The 23,651-nt window shown below is 42.3% G+C and overlaps 1 long non-coding RNA gene across 1 annotated transcript in view; it reads left to right on the top strand.

Annotated features, from left to right (window-relative positions):
* Positions 1–22,032: 22,032 nt before the first annotated feature.
* Positions 22,033–23,651, top strand: part of LOC138422665 (uncharacterized) — a 73,129-nt gene continuing 71,510 nt past the window's right edge. The window contains exon 1 of the long non-coding RNA XR_011249970.1: positions 22,033–23,040. This is a non-coding gene — a long non-coding RNA (uncharacterized lncRNA). The remainder of the gene's footprint in view (positions 23,041–23,651) is intronic.

Below are 23,651 nucleotides of genomic sequence, written 5' to 3'. Positions count from 1 at the left end.
AGATGTAGGTTCAATCCCTGGCTGGGAAAGATCCCCTAGAGGATGGCATGGCAACCCACTCCAGGGTTCTTGCCTGGAGAACCCCATGGATAAAGGACCCTGGTGGGCTACATTCCATAGGGTTGCAAAGAATCAGACACGACTGAAGTGACTGAGCACAGCACAGCCTAACTCCTACCTGTGGACAAGAGCGTGAGAAAGAAGGAAAAGTCTAACTTGATTAAACTCCTATTTTTTGTGGTCTGTTACAATAGCTCATTCATGAAATAATAGAATTGGGATTACTGCACTGGATCTGAAGGGCTTTCCAGTTTCTGCCTGCAATCTAATCACTGGGAAACCCAACAAGATCCAGTTTCCATACATTTAGGAAGGCTGAGTTGTATGCTTTTATCTGGATTCCCATGAGTCCTGGCAGCCTTTTGAGATCTCTGCTTTCTTCATTTCCATTCATATGTTCATACTAATAAGAGACCATCTGTTTCTTGATACCAAATCTCCTAGGAAAATTTCTTCCCTTTGATTCGGCAATTTTCATTTATATGTGTCCTTTCTGTCTTCCCTGATAAATGTGGGCTCCATGAGAACAAGGGTCATCATCCCTCTGTCCACTGCTGTTTCCTCTGTACTTAATGTGGTACCCAGCCCATAGGAGGTGCTCAATAGAAGATGGATGGATAAAAACCAGACTGTAGTTTATATGAAGGAAGACTTAATGGAATTTTCCCCTGAAACTCTGAATTCCTTCTGTCTTGACATTCTCTGTGTCACTGTGACATTTGAGTAGGCCACATTCCCTTTTTATCTCCAATTGTAGAGGCTTGCCTCAACAGAAGTGTTAAGTCAGGAGAGTATGCCTTTAGGACCTTTCTTTTTAGTGTTTTCTATGACCTTGCTACCTTCTTCCTAAGCACCCAGAGGCCTGATATTATGGACCTTCCTCTTTATCATAATGAAAGATTCTTTTCTTTCATTCCTCTAGAAAAGAGACTGAGACCAGGATTAAAGGACTAACATCTTATTTAGGAGGCAAAAGCCTACAGAGGTAAAGATGTGGGGGAAAAAAGAAAGAGAGAAAGAGGAAGTGAGGAAAGATGCAAAGCAACGTAATGCAGTTCCACTGTTTGCTTGACAGTCTTTTCAGAGAGGCCACAGGAGAGACCACAGCTAAGAGTGGGTCTGCAAAGGTGAGGAAAGAGATGGGTCATATCTGGTCAGCTCTCTCTCATCTCCCACTTTCCAGTTGTCAAGACCCATCGGTTGGGAAACTAACTTCCCTTCACTTCTTGGTTGTGTCACCTGACACCTTGCAGCCACCCAGGCTGAAAAATTCCCATGGCGTGGTATTGCATCAAGACCAGAAGTAGAAAGACAAGTCAGTGCCTTGATAGGTCAGACAGAAGACAAGACAAGACAAGGATGGGAAGCTGATCAGGAGAGAAGAGAGAAGATGGTAGTTGAGGAATCTTGAAAGTTTTATAAGGTGCAAATCTTATAAAGAGACTTAAAGGCTTCTCTGGTGGTCCAGTGGCTGAGACGCTGCGCTCCCAGCTCAGGGGCCCTGGGTTCAGTTGCTGGACAGGGAACCAGATTCCACATGCTGAAACTAAAAGATCCAGACTGCAACTAAGACCAGTGCAATCAAATAAATAAATAAAATTTTAAAGTATTTTTTAAAAGATAAAGTGTAAATCCCTTGCATAACCCATGTCTACTCATGTCCTTCCATAGGATAATATTGGACCACCACTGGGTCTGTAAGAACCACATTGCACTTATTTTCCCAAAGAAGGGGGAAACAAAATCAGTCAGTTATAGAACATGAGAAATGCTGGGCTGGAAGAAGCACAAGCTGGAATCAAGATTGCCAGGAGAAATATCAATAACCTCAGATATGCAGATGACACCACCCTTATGGCAGAAAGTGAAGAGGAACTAAAAAGCCTCTTGATGAAAGTGACAGAGGAGAGTGAAAAAGTTGGCTTAAAGCTCAACATTCAGAAAACTAAGATCATGGCATTTGGTCCTATCACTTCATGGGAAATAGATGGGGAAACAGTGGAAACAGTATCAGACTTTATTTTTGGGGGCTCCAAAATCACTGCAGATGGTGATTGCAGCCATGAAATTAAAAGACACTTACTCCTTGGAAGGAAAGTTATGACCAACCTAGATAGCATATTCAAAAGCAGAGACGTTACTTTGCCGACTAAGGTCCGTCTAGTCAAGGCTATGGTTTTTCCAGTGGTCATGTATGGATGTGAGAGCTGAACTGTGAAGAAGGCTGAGCACCGAAGAATTGATGGTTTTGGACTGTGGTGTTGGAGAAGACTCTTGAGAGTCCCTTGTGTTATGCCCAAGGTCCCAATCCCCAGAACTGAGAGAACAAGACATCCACAGCAATGCAAACGCAAAAAGGGAATTTATTGCTAGCTCGAGCCAGGGCCCAAGTTACATCCAACGCAGTGGAGTGGAACAAGGGCCCTGAGCCCTGAATTACAGCAGTGTTTATAGGGTTAAGACAAAGACAGGGAGTTGGCAGGGGCGGATTGGTTGCAAGGGTTCCTTAGCATCTACTAATTGGCTAGATTTTCACACACGCGGGCTTTCTCAGGGGGTTTTCATCCTTGTCCTGATAAGCTTGAACCAGGCTACGGGGAGTATACTGATTGGTTGAGTCCTGGCGCTGGTGGAGGATGATCTCAGCTCCTCCTTGGCAATAACTCAGTCCCTCTGTAAAGGAGACTTAGGCCTACCTTGGCCCCCTGAAGCCTGTCATGGCACCTGTTTGGTCCTAACACCTTGGACTGCAAGGAGATCCATCCAGTCCATTCTAAAGAAGATCAGTCCTGGGTGTTCTTTAGAAAGAATGATGTAAAGGTGAAACTCCAATACTTTGGCCACCTCATGTGAAGAGTTATCACATTGGAAAAGACTCTGATGCTGGTGTGCTGCAATTCATGAGGTCGCAAAGAGTCGGACATGACTGAGCGGCTGAACTGAACTGATAGAGCTTGACTCAGGGATGTGGCAGTCACTAATTCCAGGAAGGCTAAGACAAAGGCCTCAGTGACACAACCTACAGTCTGTGGTAGAAGGAATAATGTCCCATCTCCCAAAGATATCCATGCCCTAAGCCCTGGAACCTGTCAATATTTATCTTACAAGGCAAAAGACGTTTTGCGTGTGATAAAGTTGAGGACTTGGTGATAGAAAGCACAGCCTGAATTACCTAATCACATGAACTCTTAAAATCAGAGAACCTGTCCTAGCTGTGGTTAAAGAGAAACACAACAGCAGAAAGATGAGAATGACGCTACATTGCTGGCTCTGCAGTGGAGAAAGGGGGCCACCAGCCAAGGAATGTGGGCATCTCAGGTGAGGCTGACCCTCAAGGAGCTGACATCCGGACCCCATCTGCTTGCTGATTGCACTCTTCACAGCTGGGCAACAAGTTCTTCCTTGAAGAGGGACTGCAATGGGACATCTCTGTGACTACCAGAGTCCACCTCTTGCTCTGCTGGGATCCTGTCTGTCTTCATGTACTCTCCTCCATGGCCCTGTGGGTCTCTTTCTGAGCGAGAACTCGGGAAAGGGAATTAGCCAGCTGAGCCATTAGGCCCTGCTGGTGCAGTTGGTCTCAAGGCTGCAACTAACACTCCTTCCCTTCCTCATCCATTACCCAGACTGGAGTCACCTCCACCTCACCTACCACCTCAGCAGGCTTTGGTGGCTTAGCTGGTGATGTGATTCAGACCCTTATTGCTAAAGTTTGGCAGGCAGGAAGTTTTCTAAAGAAGGCTCTCAGTATCAACACCTGGGGGGCAAATGAAAGAAGGGAGAATGCATGCAGAGAGAAGTGAGGCAGTCACAGCAAGATTCCAGCTGACCCCGCAGGGAGCTCTGCAGCTGGACTCACTCTTCAGAGGGCCATCCCCAACTGGGGCCAAGAAGATGGGGCCTTTTCTGCTCCTGCCTTGACCTCTGCTTGAATGGGAACTGCCTCGGGAAAGTGGGTATGACACCGGATAGGATGGCTTTCTTCTGCAGAGGATGGTACCCACAAAAGGCTGGCAGCTGAGGGCTGGTAGCTGGAGTGTGTAGTTGCAGCAAGTGTCCGTCAGTCCTGACAGGGAACGAGGTGGTGCTAACCATGCTAGCTCCATCTGGGTCCAGGGCCCAGTGCTTGTCTCCCCCTAGCACAGTGTCAAACTTGGCATCAGAGTTGTTTCTCACTGACTCCTCTTTCCAGGATTTGTTATCATAGTAAAACTACCCATAACAGAAAATTTACCGTCTTATCTATTTTTAAGTGTACATTCAGTATTATCAAGTATATTCACAGTACCATGCAACCGATCTCCAGAACTTTTTCATCTTGCAAGACAAGCTCAATAGCCAGCCATGAAGTAACTCCTCCTTCTTCCTCCCCAGTCCCTGGAAACTCAACTGCCATTCGGCTTTCTGTCTCTAGAAATGTGACCATTCTAAGTACCTTACAGAAGAGCCTTTTGAGACTGGCCTATTTCACTTAGCATAATGCCCTCAAGATTCATCCCTGTTGAAGCAAAAAACAGCCTTCCTTGGTAAGGCTGAATAATACCCCATTATGTGTATATATCACATTTGGTTTAACCATTCATCCATCAATAGATACTTAGATTGCTCCCACTTTTTGGCTATTGTAAATCATGCAGCTATGGACCTGGATATACAGATAGCTCTTCAAGATCCTACTTTAAATTCTTTTGGATACAAAGCCAGATCTAAGATGTTTTTATCAGAGATATTTTTAATCTCTCACGGCCTTAACTCCTTCTAGACCAAGACAGAGGCAAGGGTGAACCACCTACTTACTGTCTTCCTAGGGAGGCAAATTTTATAAATCAGAGCGCCTCCAAGGTTAGTTCATCGCAAGCAGGATTTTGAGAAACAGCCTCTCTGATGAAAGAAAATAAGGTTAAGAGGCAGGCACGGAGCCAGCTCATTACCGTGCTGAAGCTGGTGAGGATGTCTTTGTGATGAGGAGGGGAAAGCAGGGGCTGACCAGGGAGAGCAGACACTGTCGAGGCAGGGAACTCAGGGGAGGTTGGATGAAGTTTAAAAGACTTTTCTGCCCAGGAACCTATCAGTACATCATTTGTTGGCCTAGTTATTTTAGTCTAAGCAATACCTGAAATATCAAACAGCAAAAAGGACAAGCGCATTTTTTAATAAATTATTAAAAATAATTCAAGCTTCTCATCTCAGACCTATAAATTTGGATGAACATCCTCTGTTTTCATTAAAGTTAAATCCAATCTGCACGACTCAAGCCAAAAGTTAAAAGCAGCATCAGATGTCTTTTGCGCTTTTCTTCACCCCAGGTAGCCAACTAAAATGAGAAAGTGATAAAAGAAAACTTAAAATTCAGAGTTCATTTTCTTAAGAAAATTCTCAATGCTGAAACACACCCACTCAGAGCTGTGTGCAAGTAGATAATTGATATTGAATACATTAATGGCAAAAATCATATGTACGCTTCCTAAAATAAGTAAAACTGTTCCATGGTGGTTGGGAAGGAGGCTTAAAAAATAAATAACAGTAAGAACTCCCTACCACAAAAGACTCATTTTTAACCATTATTTGAAATAATACCTGTTGACTATGCTAGACACTCCCAAGAATGTGCTCTGAAAAGACCAATCAAACCTAAAAGTTACATTGTTATGGTGCAATGTTTAGCGAGCTTTAGGATAAAGTTGGTAATTTTATCCTCTTGGGACATGCCCATCTTTATGAGAGCAGTTATATGTGATACTGTATATGTTCTCAGTTATGTGTTAATACAATGATTCTATATCTTAAATAACTTCCCTGGTCATTTCAAGGAGAAAAAGAAAATGGCCAAAAAAAAAATCCAGCACCTCTGCAACTTTTCTCCATAATTCTTCTTTTAATTGGCGGAAACACGAAAAAACCTAAAACCCACCTTTCCCTTATTCCCTTTAACAAGATGAGATTATCTATAATTTCCCAAAGAAGCTTCACTAGAAAACACAGAAAGTACCAAAAAACAAGAAAAGAAAAAAGCCAAGTTGAGAAATATAGGTTTCTGATTTTCTGATTCTATAAAAGCTTACTGAGACAGCTAGCTCTGATATGACATCCTGATCAAACAATTTCCATGCTTAATTTTTCCATTCTTTCTTCTCTGACTTCTTTCTCTCTCTCCTATATTTGCACTCACCCAAAAGGGGGTCCCAGTTACTTGAATCTTCAAGGGAAAAGTGAATGGAAGGTAAATGAGGTTAGTGACCCAAACCTGTGTGAACAATGGACTTTCCACTCTTCTCTAGGTGGCTTTAACACAGAAGGTGTTCCATCACCTGAAAATGGTCATGAATTCATTTCTTAGAGTAACAGTCTGTGGTTATACCTAATTTGTAATATCTATTCCACAAGGATCTAATGAGCTGCCTTAACCCAACTTCAGGCCTAGAGATTTAATCTTAGCTTTAAAGTCAAATTCCATTTACGGAAAAGAAAAGAAATTTTTATCATGGAAGTCACAGCTGTCTTTGATATAAAATGGTATCCTTCTCTTTTTACTATCAAAACTGTCCACAGCTGAAACAAACCATCCTAATCTATCTGCAGACATCTCAAAGAAGTCCAGTTACCATAATAACCTAAGTGTTAATTTAAGGGCAAGAAGTTTCTGGAAATGTTGTCCCAAGTTGACATATATGACCAACATAGTGGGTTTGGGTTTAGTTTAGGTCAGCACAAACTAATTTCTGTTTTTATGGTTAATAGAATAGAGTAATAAGACAGAAGAATAAGTGCCGAAGAATTGATGCTTTTGAACTGTGGTGTTGGAGAAGACTCTAGAGAGTCCCTTGCCAGCAAAGGTCTGTCTAGTCAAGGCTATGGTTTTTCCAGTGGTCATGTATGGATGTGAGAGTTGGACTGTGAAGAAAGCTGAGCGCCCAAGAATTGATGCTTTTGAACTGTGGTGTTGGAGAAGACTCTTGAGAGTCCCTTGGACTGTAAGGAGATCCAACCAGTCCATCCTAAAGGAGACCAGTCCTGGGTGTTCATTGGAAGGACTGATGTTGAAGTTGAAACTCCAATACTTTGGCCACCTGATGTGAAGAGCTGACTCATTTGAAAAGACCCTGTTGCTGGGAAAGATTGAGGGCAGGAGGAGAAGGGGATGACAGAGGATGAGATGGTTGGATGGCATCACCAACTCGATGGACATGGGTTTGGGTGAACTCTGGGAGTTGGTGATGGACAGAGAGGCCTGGCGTGCTGCAGTTTATGGGGTCACAAAGAGTCGGACACAACTGAGTGACTAATTCGTGGGCCTTTAGACTTGGACTGAATTACCCCACCAGCTTTCCTGGTTTGTCAGCTTGCAGATGGCAGATCGTGGAACTTCTCAAGTCTCCACATTCATATTAGTCAGTTCCTATAATAAATCTTCGTATCTCTGGCTAAATCATTTCATTCACTCACATTTTTCTTTGTTAGTTCTATTTACTAATTGTTTGACCATATTTTGTGATTCTCTGAACCATCTGCTGGTCTTGGTTGCATCCTGACTTAGAAAGCAGCAATGTGAATGGTGGCTAGTCCATCTCTTTGCTTCAGGACCCCTGGATCAGGACTAGTTTGCTCCACAAGAAGCCATGTCTGTCCTAGGCTCAGAGCAGCTCTATTTCATGGTATTCTTCTGTACCTGCCTCCAAACTACATTATACTTACTATTGTGCAGCTCACCCACACCTGGAAGCTCCTATTTCAGCCCAAGAATTTCCCCAGTCTCACCCACAGTCCTTCAACTCTCATAAAACCCCTGGCAAATTAGAAGTGTGATTTGCCAGCACATCAAGAGCAGGTCCATATTTTAGAATTGGACTTACATTAATTAAGATTATTAAGTCCAGTGTTCAAAGTCCAGGGCACCAAAGTATTGCTTTATGATGAGAAATGTAAACTCTCAAACACCACAATGCCAAGGTTCACATAACTAAAAGCATTTTCCCTTTATAGGCAGAGAAACCAAATTGCAATCAGAACACAGATTAAGGAGTTTATAATTAGAATAAAGAGAATTAGATGCATGAACTAAAGGAGCATCCCTCGGTTTAGAAATACTTTGCCCTTTCTTGCCAATGAGTCAGTAATACTAGAAGTCCCTTGCTGAGCCATATTTGAATAGGACTCTTGATATTTACCCCTGTGATGCTCCTTTTTCTAGCTCTTCAAATAGACAAACTTCTCTTTTAATGGACAAAATTTTTTGAAATTGTGTTAAAAAAAAATCCATAAATTCAAGCCTTGCTCTGGCTTAGGGATAACTGTGTCTCTCTATTCTGTTACATTGTATATTTATTTTATAGATCTCTTTTGTACCACCAAATAAGTCTTATTTATAAACTTCACAGAGCTTAGCATAGTCATTATACAAGGCAAGTCCTCAGTTTGTTGAAAGGAGAGTGAAAGAATGAATGAATAAGTATATTTCAATGACAGATGACTTTAAAATAGTTCTCTTATCACTGTGGGAAACAGAATGGCAGTTTCTCAGGAAATTAAAAATAGGATTACCATAAGATCTGGCAGTTCCACTTCTGTGTACATACTCAAAAGAATTAAAAGCAGGGATTCAAAGAGAAATTTGACCACTTATGTCCATAGCAGTATTATTCACAATAACCAAAATGTGGAAGCAACCCAAACTTCCATCAATGAATGAATAACTAAACAAAATGTGATATATACCTGCAGTGGAATATTATTTGGTCTTTAAAAAGAAGGAAATTCTGACACTGCTGTGATATATATTAAGCTTGAAGACATTATGCTAAGTGAAAGAAGCCAGTCACAAAAGAATATATACTATATGATTCCATAAGTTACTTTGAATAGTCAAATTCATAGAAACAGAAGGTATAACGAGAGTGGCCAGGGGCTAAGGGCAGAGAGGTTAGGAGTTAGTTTTTAATGGGTACAGAGTTTTAGTTTTACAAAAAGAGTGCTATGGTTAGATGGTGGTACAACAATATGACATACTTAATGCCTCTGAACTGTACACTTAAAACGGTTAAAATGGTAAATGTTATGTGAATTTTACCACAACTGAAAATAATGGCTCATCTATATTGACTCATGGCTTATGTTTTTAAACCTAATCTCTGTCTCCACAAAACCAATATATCCGTTCTATTTCACTCTGTTTGGGGCTTCCTGTTATACAGTATCACTGTATTATCCATGCCATAGAATTTGGTTAGAGCAACACAAAACACAGCATTTCAAAGTAAAGCTATAAACCATATTGTCACTCTTGTCAAATTAAAAGAACAGACTTTCAATCAAAAAGATAAACACATTATTTGTGGTAGATAAGACAATTTGATATTGGGTTAACATCAACTTAGACAATATTATACTTGTTTTTTAAAATCTGCAAGAAGCAAATGCGTGAGCTGAATGCAGTTGAACAAAATCATTGTAGGATTAACAGTTTTCTGACCCACTTACTAAAAAAAAAAAGCTGAATCACTCAGTTGAGACCCCAGGGAAATGCAGATTTATACCTTTGAAATATTGCTTGGTTTTTCTTCAGTTAAATTCAATTCTGTGACCAGTTTTTGAGTCCTTGCCATCTTCTTTTCTTTCAACTGGTTGATTTGCTATGCCTTCTGGAACACAAGCCTTTGCAAATTCTTGATTTTTGTAAATGCAAATGTACAATAAAACCCCAGACAGCTTTCCTCTATGCAATTATTTTCTAAACCCATCAGGAGGGCTGCTTCTCTCCCTAATCCTTTCCTTTATTAAACTGGAGCTGAATGGGTAGGGTGAGTTGTCAGGAAGAGAAGTTCAATGCTCTTTGCTTGCACATGGGAATGAGGGAAGATGGGGAAAATGGTCACTTCACCTGTGGCAACGGTGGCCCTTAAAAGAGAGGTGCTTCCATTCCCACAGGCATGGAGCCATAGTCAGCTGTTTCCTGTCTCCTGGCCTCGATTAATGCTCTTCCAAACAAGAGAACCATCTTTGTCCTCTTGTCAAGTACTCGAGCCCTTCTCTTCCATCCAGTGAAGCTTCCTTTAGGAAGGTTGCTTTCATATGAAGAAACTTTCCCAACACAGGGATCAAACCCAGGTCTCCTGCACTGCAGGCAGATTCTTTATTGACTGAGCTACAAGGGAAGCCCTCATTTTCAAGTCAAGTGAAAGGATTGCTGACCAATATCTCATCAACAGGTCACTCTCAGAATTGCTATGTTTATACTGATGAGATGCTTGTCTCAGTTCCCTGTACAGGCCAGATGTCCTTGGCAATGGCCAGATCAAAGGGCCTAATTGTGTGATTCTCTCTCTTGTTTCTGGCTTTTTGTTTCTGGCAATAGCACCATCATTCTGTTGCCCAGAATCATAACCACAGAGGCATCCCTGCATCCTCCTTATCAGTCTCCAAATCCTAGTAATTATGTTTTTTCAACTTCTCGAACATCTTTACTCAGTTTCCATTATCTCTTTCATCTAGACCAGCAGTACCCAACCTTTTTGGCACTAGGGACCAGTGTTGTGGAAGGCAATTTGCCGACAGACTTGAGGGTAGGGGATGGTTTGGGGATGATTTAAGTGTATTACATTTATTGTTCACTTTATTTCGCTTGCTTGCCCTCTGCTCACTTCCTGCTGTGCTGCCTGGTTCTTAACAGGACACAGATGGGTACCCTGATGGGATCCCTGATCTAGACTCTTCCAGCACCATCATAACTGGCCTCCCTGATTCCCAGCTCCCACTGTGAGCTCATCCTTCAGAGCCAGATGCATCTTTCTGAACTACAGCTTTATTCAGATCATGATTTAAAAAATTCTCTGATGGCTCCCCATTGACTCAAGGCTATCATAGGTGGAAAGACCACAGGTTTTATAAGTAATCTGATCTCTGTTCAAATACCAACTCTACCCTTTACTAGTTGCAGGCTTTAGGGCAACACCCTGATCCTCTCAGAACCGAAGTTTCCGCATCTATAAAATGGCAGTCCTAACCCATCTGGAAAGATTATTAAAAGGTTTAAGCAAGTTAACATAAACCAGTCCTCTGACTGCCCATGCTGTTGTTGTGTTGTTTAGTCATGTCTGATTCTTGGTGACCCCATGGACTGCAGCACGCCAGGCTTCCCTGTCCTTCACCATCTCCTGGAGCTTGCTCAGACTCATGTCCATTAAGTCGGTGATGCCATCCAACTGTCACGCACATGTATGTTCCTCGGTTCTTTGTCTCCTCACAACAAAGATTTGGAGTGACGGACATTAAAGCCCCCTCGGCGTGTCACAGCTCTCAGGTCTTGGATAGACCGTGTTACAGCTCTCAGGTCTCGAATGGACCGTGTTAGAGCTCTTAGACAAATCAGTGTTACAGCTTAGTGTTACAGCTCTATTTTATTTAGAAGATAGCAGGAAAATCCATCTTCGAGGCGTGAGGGCACGTCGATCCAAAGACACGAGAAGAGCACCCCAGAGCGCGGGAGAGGGAGAGAGAGCTAGCTTTGGCTTCTCTATTTATATGTTTCTCTCTCCCTGGGCCTATACTGTGTAAATTGGGCCAGCCAAGAGCGTTGTTTGTTTTACCTGAGGTCCTCACTCCGGTCCTCGGACCTTCTTTTGTTCTATTTTCGTGGGCTTTTCCCTTCCTTGTCTTTTAGCCACCACCATTTTGGACTCCTTTCCCCTATTCTACCTACCTAACACAACCATCTCATTCTCTGTTGTCCCCTTTTCCTCCTGCCTTCAATTTTTCCCAGCGTCAGAGTCTTTTCACTGAGTCGGCTCTTCACATCAGGTGGGCAGAGTACTGGAGCTTCAGCCTCTGCGTCAGACCCTCCAATGAATATTCAGGATTGATTTCCTTTAGGACCAACTGGTTTGATCTCCTTGCAGTCCAAGGGACTCTCAAGAGTCCTCTCCAAAACTACAGTTCAAAAGATGCTTGCTCCTTGGAAGAAAAGCTGTGACAAACCTAGACAGCATATTGAAAAGCAGAGACATCACTTTGCCAACAAAGGTCCATATAGTCAAAGCTATGGTTTTTCCAGTAGTCATGTGTGCATGTGAGTGTTGGACCATAAAGAAGGCTGAGTGCTGAAGAACTGATGCTCTTGGCTGCCCATAGTAGGTATTCAATAAATGGCATCTTTCCTTCTTCTGCAAACCCATGCCAAACTATCTTTACTTTTACAACTTTATTCTCCTTCCTTGATTGTTCTCCAAACACAACTTCCTGCCCTCTGTGTCTTTGGAGAAGTTGTTTTTTCTACTTGCCTTCCATCTTTGCCTATGGGATCCCCAATGCCCTGTAAGAGCAAAAGTCATGTCATAAAGTGTTCCTTGATCAATTCTGTCAAGTATTGTCAGTGGCATAACAAGGGGGAAAGTGAGAATATGTTGTCATTGATAGTATTTAGAACTGCAAGTTCAGACTGATAATAAAAAGCACACAGACCTTTTATTATTTTGTAATTGAAATACAGTTGTTTAAGCACCTAGACTTTTAGTTTTATGTCACTATATCTAATATCTCCCTTCTCTGAATTCCAGAAAAACACATGGCATAATTTATCAGGTATTTAATGTACTCTTTCATATGTCAATATGGTTATAATTATAGTTTTTTCTATTCATGTTTTCTGTTTATTTATTAAATTACAAACTTTTTGAGGGCAAGTATCATAATATATACACCTTTATTTCCCCTACATAATATCCATCACTATGATTTCTTGCAACAAATGTTCTGGATAAATTAAGAGGTTAGTGAAGTGAAAGTCACTCAGTTGTGTCTGACTCTTTGTGACCCCATGGACTATACAGTCCATGAGATTCTCCAGGTCAGAATACTGGAGTGGGTAGTCTTTCCTTTCTCCTGGGGATCTTCCCAACCCAGGGATCAAACTCAGGTCTCCCTCATTGCAGGCGGATTCTTCACCAGCTGAGCCACAAGGGAAGCCCAAGAATACTGGAATGGGTAGCCTATTCCCTCTCTAGCTGATCTTCCCAACCCAGGAATCGAACTGGAGTCTCCTGCCTTGCAGGCGGATTCTTTACCGACTGAGCTATCAGGGAAGCCCAAATTAAGAGGTTAATACCAAATTAATATGTAATACATCTGGCATTCTGAGGTCAAGGTTTGTTTTTTTTTTTAAATCTTGAGTGAGCACTGACTATGTGCTAGGCAGTGTGCTCAGTGCTTTATATACATCATTCATTAGTTTTTAAAATATTTATTTGGCTGCACCAGGTGGTAGTTGCAACAGGTGGAATCTTTAGTGGAATCTTGATTGCAGCACATAGGATCTAGTTCCCTGACCAGGGATGGAACCAGTTCCCTGACCAGGGATGGAACCAGCCCCCTGCCTTGGGAAGCAAATTCTTAACCACTAGACCATTAGGGAAATCCCACATCATTCATTATTAAATTATATCAAATTCCTACTACACTCTATGCATTGTGTTAGGCCTTAAGAATGCATTCATAAACAAAATTAATTATTTACACAATGCCTGGTCAGAGAGATTAACTAACTTACTCAGGGTTATTTAGCTAGTAACTGGGGGAGCCTCAACTTGAAACTGGTTTACCCTAGAAACTATGCGGTCGATCACTATATTACATTTCCTCTGATGTGAGCTATAGTGAAGCCATAGGAGACTGGTGATTGCCCAGTTTGGCCATACTCTTTTTTAAAAAAATTTTTAATTGGAGGCTAATTACAATATTATAGCGGTTTTTGCCATACATTGACATGAATCAGCCATGGGTGTACATCCTGAGCCCCCCTCTCACCTCCCTTCCCATCCCATCCCTCAGGCTTGTCCCAGTGTACTGGTTTTGAGCACCCTATTTCATGCATTGAACTTGGATTGGTGACCTGTTTCACATATGGTAATATACATGTTTCAATGCTATTCTCTCAAATCATTCCATCCTCACCTTCTTGCAGAGAGTCCAAAAGTCTGTTCTTTATATCTGTGTCTCTTTTGCTGTCTCGGATATAGGGTCATCATTACCATCTTTCTAAATTCCATATATATGTGCTAATGTCCATCTTTCTAAATTTGATATACATGTGTTAATGTACTGTATTGGTGTTTTTCTTTCTGATTTACTTCACTCTGTATAATAGGCTCCAGTTTCATCCACCTCATTAGAACTGATTCAAATGTGTTCTTTTTAATAGCTGAATAATATTCCATTGTGTATAGGTACTACAACTTTCTCATCCATTCATCTGCTGATGGACATCTAGGTTGCCTCCATGTTCCAGCTATTGCAAACAGTGCTATAATGAACATTGAGGTATGCATTTGACCACACTCTTTTACACAGGCAGTGATGGAAATCTTCTCAAGGATAGCAATTTGTGTTTTCCTAAATCCTAAATGACTCTTATGATGTTAAGTCTAAATCCATACCAACTTATGATGGATACTTAATAAATACTCACTGGCCAATGGCCTTGATAACTATACAATTCATTAGGCTTCTTTACAACTTGAGAATTAAGAAAAAATTAATTCTCCCATAAAAATTTAATCACCAGTAAGAGCTTATTTCTCCCAGACACTGTCAGGGAGAAATTATATTACCAATATTACCTGGTGCATTATTCCATCTATCTTTCCAGAACACTTAACGTGCCCACATATACACCCATAACTACCCTGTGCAACACAGGCAGTTACACCTTGACTCTTCAGAAAATGCCGAGTCCTCCTATCACAGAAAGGCACCAAGAAGCCCATATAGGCTTTTTACTGACAGCAGGAAATGTAGTAGTAGCAATGACAACACAAAATATGAAAAATAGGTTAAAGGCATTTTACCTAACCACCAGCAAAAGTTTCCAGGTGTCCTGGAAACTGGATGATATACTGCTTCCTCAATCAGTTTACTGTGAAATTAACAAAGAAATATAAAGAAAAAATGGGGGAGATTCACTTAAGGAATCAGGGCTACCATGTGTAAAATAGATAACTAGTGGGAACCTGCTACAATGCCCAGGGAGCTCAACTTGGTGCTCTGTGATGATATGGGTGATATGGGCATGGGATGGGAGGAAGGTCCAAGAGGGAGTGCATATATGTATTCATATAGCTGATTCACTTTGCTGTACAGCAGAGACTACCACCACACTGTAAAGCAATTATAATCCAATTTAGAAAAAACAGTGTTACTATGAGCAGTTATCAATAGATATAAATAACTTGCCTGCCAACAGATTAAATAAGAGTGTGATGCAGAAAGAACAAGACAAAACAAATGTTTGGCAAATTCTTGAAATAATGAAATTAGGAAATGTCTAAAAATAGTATCAGATGAGTGATGTATGTACAAAACACATCAGTAGTGAGTTTAGGGCCAAGATCATTGAAAAGAAGCAGGAAAATGTGAACACAGAAAATTGAATCACAAATCTTTCTAGATTTGGGCATTGGAAGAACCAAAAATAGCCAACTCTTTTTTTTTTTTTTAATTTTTAGTTTTTTATTTTTTAAATTTTAAAATCTTTAATTCTTACATGCATTCCCAAACATGAACCCCCCTCCCACCTCCCTCCCCAGAACATCTTTCTGGGTCATCCCCATGCACCAGCCCCAAGCATGTTGCATCCTGCGTCAGACATAGACTGGCGATTCAATTCACATGATAGTATACATGTTAGAATGTCATTCTCCCAAATCATCCCACCCTCTCCCTCTCCCTCTGAGTCCAAAAGTCCATTATCCAACTCTTGAACATAAATTTAGCAGTTGTTTTCTGATGAGTTTGAGCAGTGGAGACCGCCAAATCACTCAAAGAGGGAGTGGGGAGGAGGGAACTAGTTAGTCAATGTTGGAAGCCAGTCAGCCTGAAACAGAAGGGTTTTGTTTTTGTTATCTGCTTGTTTGTTTGCATAAGTGGTGTACGGCTCTTTAAGAGCTGGCTTCCAGATGGGACTTCCTAAGAGCAAGTACCCTTGGACTCACATCACAGCTTCTCTTGTGTATAACCCATTCATATATTTTTCAGGCAACAAATCTCGTTGCCAGGTTGTAGAAGCCTACTGTTTTACATCGGGGTTTCTCAACCTTGGCACTATTGGCATTTAGGGACAGATAATTCTTGTTGTGGGAGGCTGTGCTATCCATTGTAGAGTATTTAGCAGCATCTTTGACCTCTATCACTTAGATGCCCGTAGCAACTCCCATTCCCAGTTGTGAAAACCCAAAATGTCTCCAGATATTGCCCAATGTCCTCAGGGGGCAAAAATCAGCATTAGTTGAGAACTGCTGATTTAGAGAATAAAGGCTTATTCAGCCCAACCATGTACCATACAGATGAGGAAACCAAAGCTCAAACACACTGAATGCCTTGCTCAACTGTATACAGTTGGTTAATGGCGGATCTAATCCAAGAACCCCAGGTCGTCACTCTCAATAACTCCACTATCTGCCAACTTTAGTCTTTTGCATACAACCATCATGGTTTTGCTATATCCAATACCACTTATATTATTATTTATTATTTTTTAGTTGATCCCTTTTTTAACTTAGTAAGTTTTATTTTAAAAGGAAACAGGCATCTAAAGAAAAAGAAGTCAGACATAAAAGCTTTAAAATATCATGGTGTTAAGATGAAGAAATCTGTGCTCAGTTATTTTGTGTATTTATTGATTTCTCAAGCATCCACACTGTGACTACCATGTGCCAGGCATCATTTTAACTACCATACATACATGAAATATTTTTTCAATTTTATTTCATTTTATTTTTATTTTGGCTGTGCTGGGTCTTCGTTGTGGCACAGGGGCTTCTCTTACTGTGTGTCACAGGCTCTAGAGCCCAGCAGGTATGGTGCTCAGGCTTAGCAGGATTTTAGTTCCCCAACTCAGGATTGAATCTGAGTCTCCTGCATTGGGAAGTGGATTCTTAACCACTGGACTACCAGAGAAGTCCTAAGAAATTTTTTATCTTAATAACAACTGAAGGGGAAAAGGGAGTGAAGGGTGGGGTTGAGGTTCAGGAGAGGACCCTGGAAGGGTGAAGGGAAAGGCGTGAGGGGGCTGCCAAGGTAAGAACCTAGAGATGGGAGGGGCTGGGAAAGAGGTCCCAGCAGGATGAGCTGGGGCCCTAGTGACAGGTAGCAGAGAAAGCTCACTCCTACATCAGACAGTGCAAGGTATGCACTAAAGACTGATTCCACTGAGCATGAACCACAGAAGTTAATGTTTTTCCCTTAAAAACCAAGTTGAAGATCACTGGAGGTATACACATCACATTTCACAAAAATGTTGACTCAGTTCATCTCTAAAAAACATAAAATGTTTTTGGGTAACATTTTAGGAAATTTTGAGACTTATGTTCCTATGACTAGTTCGTAAATAAAATATAAAATTAAAAGCACACACACTTATAATTGCTGGATGAAAATACCAAATGTGGAACTGCTTTATCACATGTTTTGCCAGCTCCTCATGTTTCTTCAACACGACTTTTCAAAAACAAATTTTCTGGAAAATATTTACACTTACCAGTTTTCACAGACCAAGATGCTAATAAAAATAAACAACTTGAGGAAATTCAATGAGTGTTATCATGTTTGGAACTATCAGGATTTCTAAGAAAATTTCATGCTTTACCCTTGAAGATGTGACAGCACTTATGCGGAAATCTATCCATGCTAAGATGGGTCATACCTAAGGTCACCAAAATATCAAGGTACCCAAAGCAATATTGATGCAAGTGTATTTTAAAGGAATAAAAATGATAAAGAAATATGATGCTTAGTAACTAAAAGCAAGCACTTTAGAGTTAGGTAGGATTATAATATCATGTCATAGTACTTACTATTTCATATACGAGCATCGTAAGGTTACTATGGGGATTAAATGAGATGTTATACAAAGGATTTAAGGAATGAAATGATACACATTTTAGCCACTATTATTCTGGCATGAATCAGAATAAACTAAGAGATTTCTTAGAAGTCTGTGGGTTTTCATATCTTTGCTTTGTGTTTTGAATCTTGGCACTGATTTCCATAGCAAACCTAGCATATATGCATGTGTTAGGTTGCTTCAGTGTCTGACTGTTTATGACCCTACAGACTGTAGCCAGCCAGGCTCCTCTGTCCATGGGACTCTCCAGGCAAGAACACTAGAGTGGGTTGCCATGCCCTCCTCCAGGGGATCTTCCCAACCCAGGGATCAAACTCCACCTCTCTTATGTCTCCTGCATTGGCTGGTGGGTTCTTTACCATTAGTGCCACCTTGGAAGCCCAACAAGCCTAGACAGCATATTAAAAAACAGAGACATCACTTTGCCGACACAGGTCTGTATAGTCAAGGCTATGGTTTTTCCAGTAGTCATGTATGGATATGAGAGCTGGACCATTAAAAAGACTGAATGATGAACAATTGATACTTTTAAATTGGGAGAAGACTCTTGAGAGTCCCTTGGACAGCAAGGAGATCAAACCAGTCAATCCTAAAGGCAATCAACCCTGAATATTCATTGGAAAGATTGATGGTGAAACTGAAACTCCAATACTTTGGCTACCTGATGTGAAGAGCCAACTCACTGGGAAAGACCCTGATGCTGGGAAAGATTGAGGGCAGGAAGAGAAGGGGCCAAAAGAGGATAAGATGGTTAGATAGCATCACTGACTCAATGGACAAGAATTTGAGCAAACTCCAGGAGACAGTGAAGGACAAGGAAGCCTGGCATGCTACAGTCTCTGAGGTCTCAAAGAGTTGGACACAGCGTAGTGACTGAACAACAACAACAGCTAAGTGCCATGTGGGAAGGTACTTTTTCATTCTTCTTAGTTTAAGGTTAACTTGTCTTGAATGGTTCTAAGTCAGCAATTCTCAGCATGGTTCATCAACTCCTGAGGTTCTAAAGACCTTTTCAGAGGGTCGGCAAAGTAAGCACTATTTTCATAATAATTGCATTGATAGTAATTCTAACAGTATTAACAACAGTAAAGCTAATTTCATAATCTCATATTTTATTTCATAATTTCATGTTAGTAAACATAATACTAACTGTATAATACTATTTTTATTTTTCACTATGTTGGTCTTGGTGGTGTGAAAAGGATAGTGTGGATAACATTACTGATACCTTAGCATGATTCATGGCAGTGGTACCAAAGTGTACTCATAGACATGTTATTCTTCACTACTATTTGTTCACAAGAAGAAGAAAGAAGCTAGTTTTCATTTGAGAACGTGCCTGATGAAACATTACTTTTATTAAATCCCATTCCTTGAGTAAATATCTTTTTAATACTCCATGTTATGAAACTGAAGTACCCATAACGTACTTCTGTTGTATACCTAAGTACGTTGCTGTTTTGAGATAAAACCTTTGTACTACTGTTTGACTTAGGGGTTGAACTAATCATGTATTTTGGGGAACATCATTTTTCCTAAAATTAATGACAGATAGACTATGGTATTCAGATTTGGGTATTTGGTAGATATTTTCTCAAAAATGAATGTAGCAAGACTGTCACTTAAAGAAAAACAATAGAAACTATGGTTACCAATGATAAAGTTGGAGCTTTCCAGGGAAAATAAGAATTTTGGAAAACTCATATCAACCCCAGTGAGCTTGATAGCTTGCCAATACTTAAAGACTTTTCTGATGAGATCAGTGGTGATATTAATGAATGGAATTTTGAAATACATAAAGACATATAACAGTATTTGGAAGATCTGCATCACTCAGTGAACCATTATTTCCCAAATACTGATACATACTGTTAAAGAATCAATCACACACACACACACACACACACACACACACAAAGAATCAGTCACATATGGGTAAAAAAGCCATTTGCGGAAGAAAGATGAGTGGATTTCCTTCAGGTTTTAGATTGCACATTGCAACTAACATCTCTTGTTGAATTTCAGTATATTATCAAAGAAAAATACCCTTGACAATCATAAAAGGCTAAGAGAAATTCTTCATTTTCCCAACTAAATCCTTGGGGTTTTCTTCACATATTTCAACCAAAACAAAACATCACTACATTGAATGGAGAGGCAGATATAAAAATCCATTTTCTGCTGTTAAGCTAAACGTTAAAGAGATTTGCAAAATAAAAAAGAATGCCATTCCTTTTGTTCTTTTTTTTTTTTTGGCTTGGGAATATTTAGTTATTTTTCGTTAAATACATTATATTAAACACATAATGGGTTTATTATAAGTATTTTAAAAACATTTAATTTTTAATACAGTGAATGTTGATATCTAAACCTATATAAACTGAAGGTTTTTAAGAACTTTATTTATTAAGAGTGTAAAGAGGTTCTGGGACCAAAAATGTATGAACAGTTATTCTACATAGTTTTCCAAACTTGGGGTGGTCTCCTTTGACTATTCACGGGAAAATAGTACCTAGGGCCAAACCTGCAGCAGAAAATGATCGCTTCCTAGTCAGGTTAGGCAGGGGAATATTGTGAGGAAGGATCTTCAGAAATTATAATTATTATTAGCATTGTAATAGTTCATTTTCACAGTATCAGGCAACTCTAATAGAGTAGGTCCACTGAGTTTCAGGAAGGCAAGACAAAGACCTTTGGGGAAAGATAGGCTGCAAGTCTGCATTAAGGAAAAATAAATAGCTGAAACCTCTTTTGATTAAGAATTCTATTTGGTCTTGTCCCTAATCTATTTTTAGGAGTAACTTCTTTCCTGATCAAAAAAGACAAAAGGGATTTGCCGTTGGGTTTCACCATGGGCCCACAATTTCTGCTCAAGGGAATATAATAAAAAGTGTTAGAACAGTGCTTTGTTGGAATGGTACCACGGTCAACTCTCAAAGCTTACTCTCAGATTGATGTGGGAAACCCTCTATTGTCTGTCTCCTTTTCAAACCGCAAGAGAACAAAGACAGCTCTGAGGCTCAGGACCTTTGGGATTCTCTCCTTCAGTCTGAGGGTAGAAAGTGATGCATATACCTGAGTATTGTTAGGCTCTGAATTTAACAAGGAGAAGAAGTTAGGAGAAATCATTTGACTCATTTCAGCTGAAATTTCCATCTTATTGTGATAAAAAGAAACAAAGTGTGATCTAACTTAAAAATGGGTTGTCCAAGAGGAAAGGAACCAATTCTAGCTTCAGATGAGACTGTTTCTGAAGATAGGAGACAGAGCATCACCAACGACGTCACAGCCGGAACTGACTGGAATCACCTAGTAGACTTTTCAGTCCTTGGTTTGGTTATTCCAGGAAGCTTTCCTGATATCACCTTGAATATTGACCCCAGCCATCTTGCTCACAATTACCATTTATCTTCCTCAAGATTTATATGTGAGGAAAGTAAAGAATAACAATATATGCAAACCCTGGAGTAAGTCTGCCTGGATCTAATCCTATCAAGCTCTCAGTTTCCTTCTCTGTAAAATGGGAAGAGTGAAAGTACTGACTTTATAAGATTGTTGTGAAGATAATGCGTATTTAGCGCTTAAAACAAGACATGGCACATAATAAGTGTCTAATAGAAGTTAATATTGGGCAGAATGTTTGCTTCGTATTTCCCACCTGTGAGCGGTTTTTTCCCATTATTTCTAAATAGAACCCCTTTCCTTAGGGGTTGCTGGTCTCCAAAGCATCTGATCCCTTGTATTCTTGCGTCATCATCAAGATGCTGGGATACTGAAGTCATCTCTTCTATTGCTCTCTAGCGCTCCCTCTCCTGACTGCTTAACTCTCACGGGGAATCAGACCCAAAATCGTGGCTGGAGAAATGTCCTCAGTTCCCTTGGAGACCACCTGAGACTGAGACCCACTGAACACACAGAAATTCCTAAGCCCAAGCAGCAGTGAGGCCACGCCCTCAGAAGCGCCTGGAGGTGAGAACCGGGCCGGGGGCGGGGCCGTGCTCAGAGGTTCTCGCGAGGCCACACCCCGAAGTGAACGTGCTAGAGGCCGGGCCATACCGAGAGGTGGGTGTGAGGCTGGGGGCGTGGCCGCACCCGGGAAGCGCCAAGACTGTTAGGAAGGCAACAGCGGTCTCTACAGGTAGCGCGCTCAGGGGTACAGGCCGCCAGCGTCGCCTGGGCGCCGCTGAGGAGATGCATGAACCGGCAATCGCTCGCGGACGCGGTGGACAGGTGCCCGCGCGTCCTGCGCCCGCAAGGGGCGGGGAGAGGGGGTGCGGCCAGCCGGGAGAACTGGAGGAGCTGAGGCATGCAGGGAGGAGCTTGCGGGGCTGTGCGGCGCGCGACCTGGAGCCGCCGTCGCTGCTGCTGCCGCCGAGCCAAGGGACAAGGAGCTCGGCTCCATCGAGCGTCGCAGCGACAGCAGAGCGCCCCGCGAGGCGTTGCCCGGGCGGCCGCGGCAGCCCCACCTAGCAGCAACAGGGCGTTTGAAAACCTGGCGGTTCCCCCTCGCAACCTTCCTCCTGCTTCCTGTCCCCTCAGTCTCCCCTTCCTCATCCTTTGTCACCGCCTCCTCCCCAGCAAGCGCCGACCCCCTGAGCCTGGGATCGGCGGAGGGGCGCGGCCGGCCGGCTAGGTGGGGCCCCTCCACCCTGCCGCTCGGCGCGGGCCGGCCAGCCGCACCGCTGAGGGCTCCGCGTGGGCCAAGTCCGCCCGCCTCCTGCTTGGGCCTGGCGGCCGCGCTTCAACACCCGCCAAGCTGAAGAGCGCCTGCTGCGCTTGGCTGCCTGGCGCGGCTGAGGTCGCAATCTGGAGTGCTGTCGCCGCCCTCAACTTCTTTCCCGGGGGCCCCGCGGAGCTGAAACTGGCGCTAGAGGAGCAACTGGAGCTGCTGGCGGCCGGGGAGCGGGCTTCCGAACCCGGGGAGCATCCCCAGGACAAGCCCAGGGAGGGTCGGACTGCAGCCATCGTGCCCGCCCAGAATCCGGCAGGAGAATCTGGTGTTAGCGACCCGAGGGGGCACGGCATTGCTGGAGAGGAACCAAGACAAGAGTCGGCAGGATGAGCAGATGCACAAGGAACTGACAGATAAGCTGGAGGTGAGGACGTCCCTCTGGCGATGAGTGAGACCGAGTGGCGACTCCTGGGGAGGCACCTGCCCGCTGGGTGGCTTTGGAGCCACTCACTCATCCATCCCCACGCCCCCACACACATCCCGCCCCTCCCGTCTCCCCCCAACCCCCCTCCCCCGCTTCCCTCCTCGTCCTACTGTTACCAAATATCAAGTGCACGTGCCCCAGGCACAGTGAGGCCAATCAATAATAAAAATTATAGAGTTTAAAACAGAGAGAGGTTTATTATAGGTTCATACAAGGAGAGGGTGGCTCATACCCTAAAAACCCCAAGGTTACTGAAAGCTTTCAGCAAGCCCCTTCAAAAGCAAAAGGTGAGGGGGTGGTGTGGTTAGTTGTTGCAGACTTCTTGGCGTCAGATCCTTTGTTCTTCAGGTCAGGTCATGGTCAGGTAGCGATGTTCTTGTAAATCTCTACCAGATGAATGTTATTCTCTGTGCTGACAAGAAAGAGTAAGGTCTCGAGGCACAACTTGCACCCTCCACGGTCCCAGTCCTGGCTAAGAGGAGGCAGATCTCAGGTGGCAGCTCCCTCAGGGCCAGGTTCCCACATCCTGCCCAGCTGTCATCCCTGAGGGA

The sequence above is a fragment of the Ovis canadensis genome, chromosome 17 (genome assembly GCF_042477335.2).
Source record: "Ovis canadensis isolate MfBH-ARS-UI-01 breed Bighorn chromosome 17, ARS-UI_OviCan_v2, whole genome shotgun sequence".
NCBI classification, from domain to species: domain Eukaryota; kingdom Metazoa; phylum Chordata; class Mammalia; order Artiodactyla; family Bovidae; genus Ovis; species Ovis canadensis.
The sequence above is the reverse complement of the archived record's forward strand: the minus strand, read 5'-3'. Positions and strand labels throughout refer to the sequence as shown.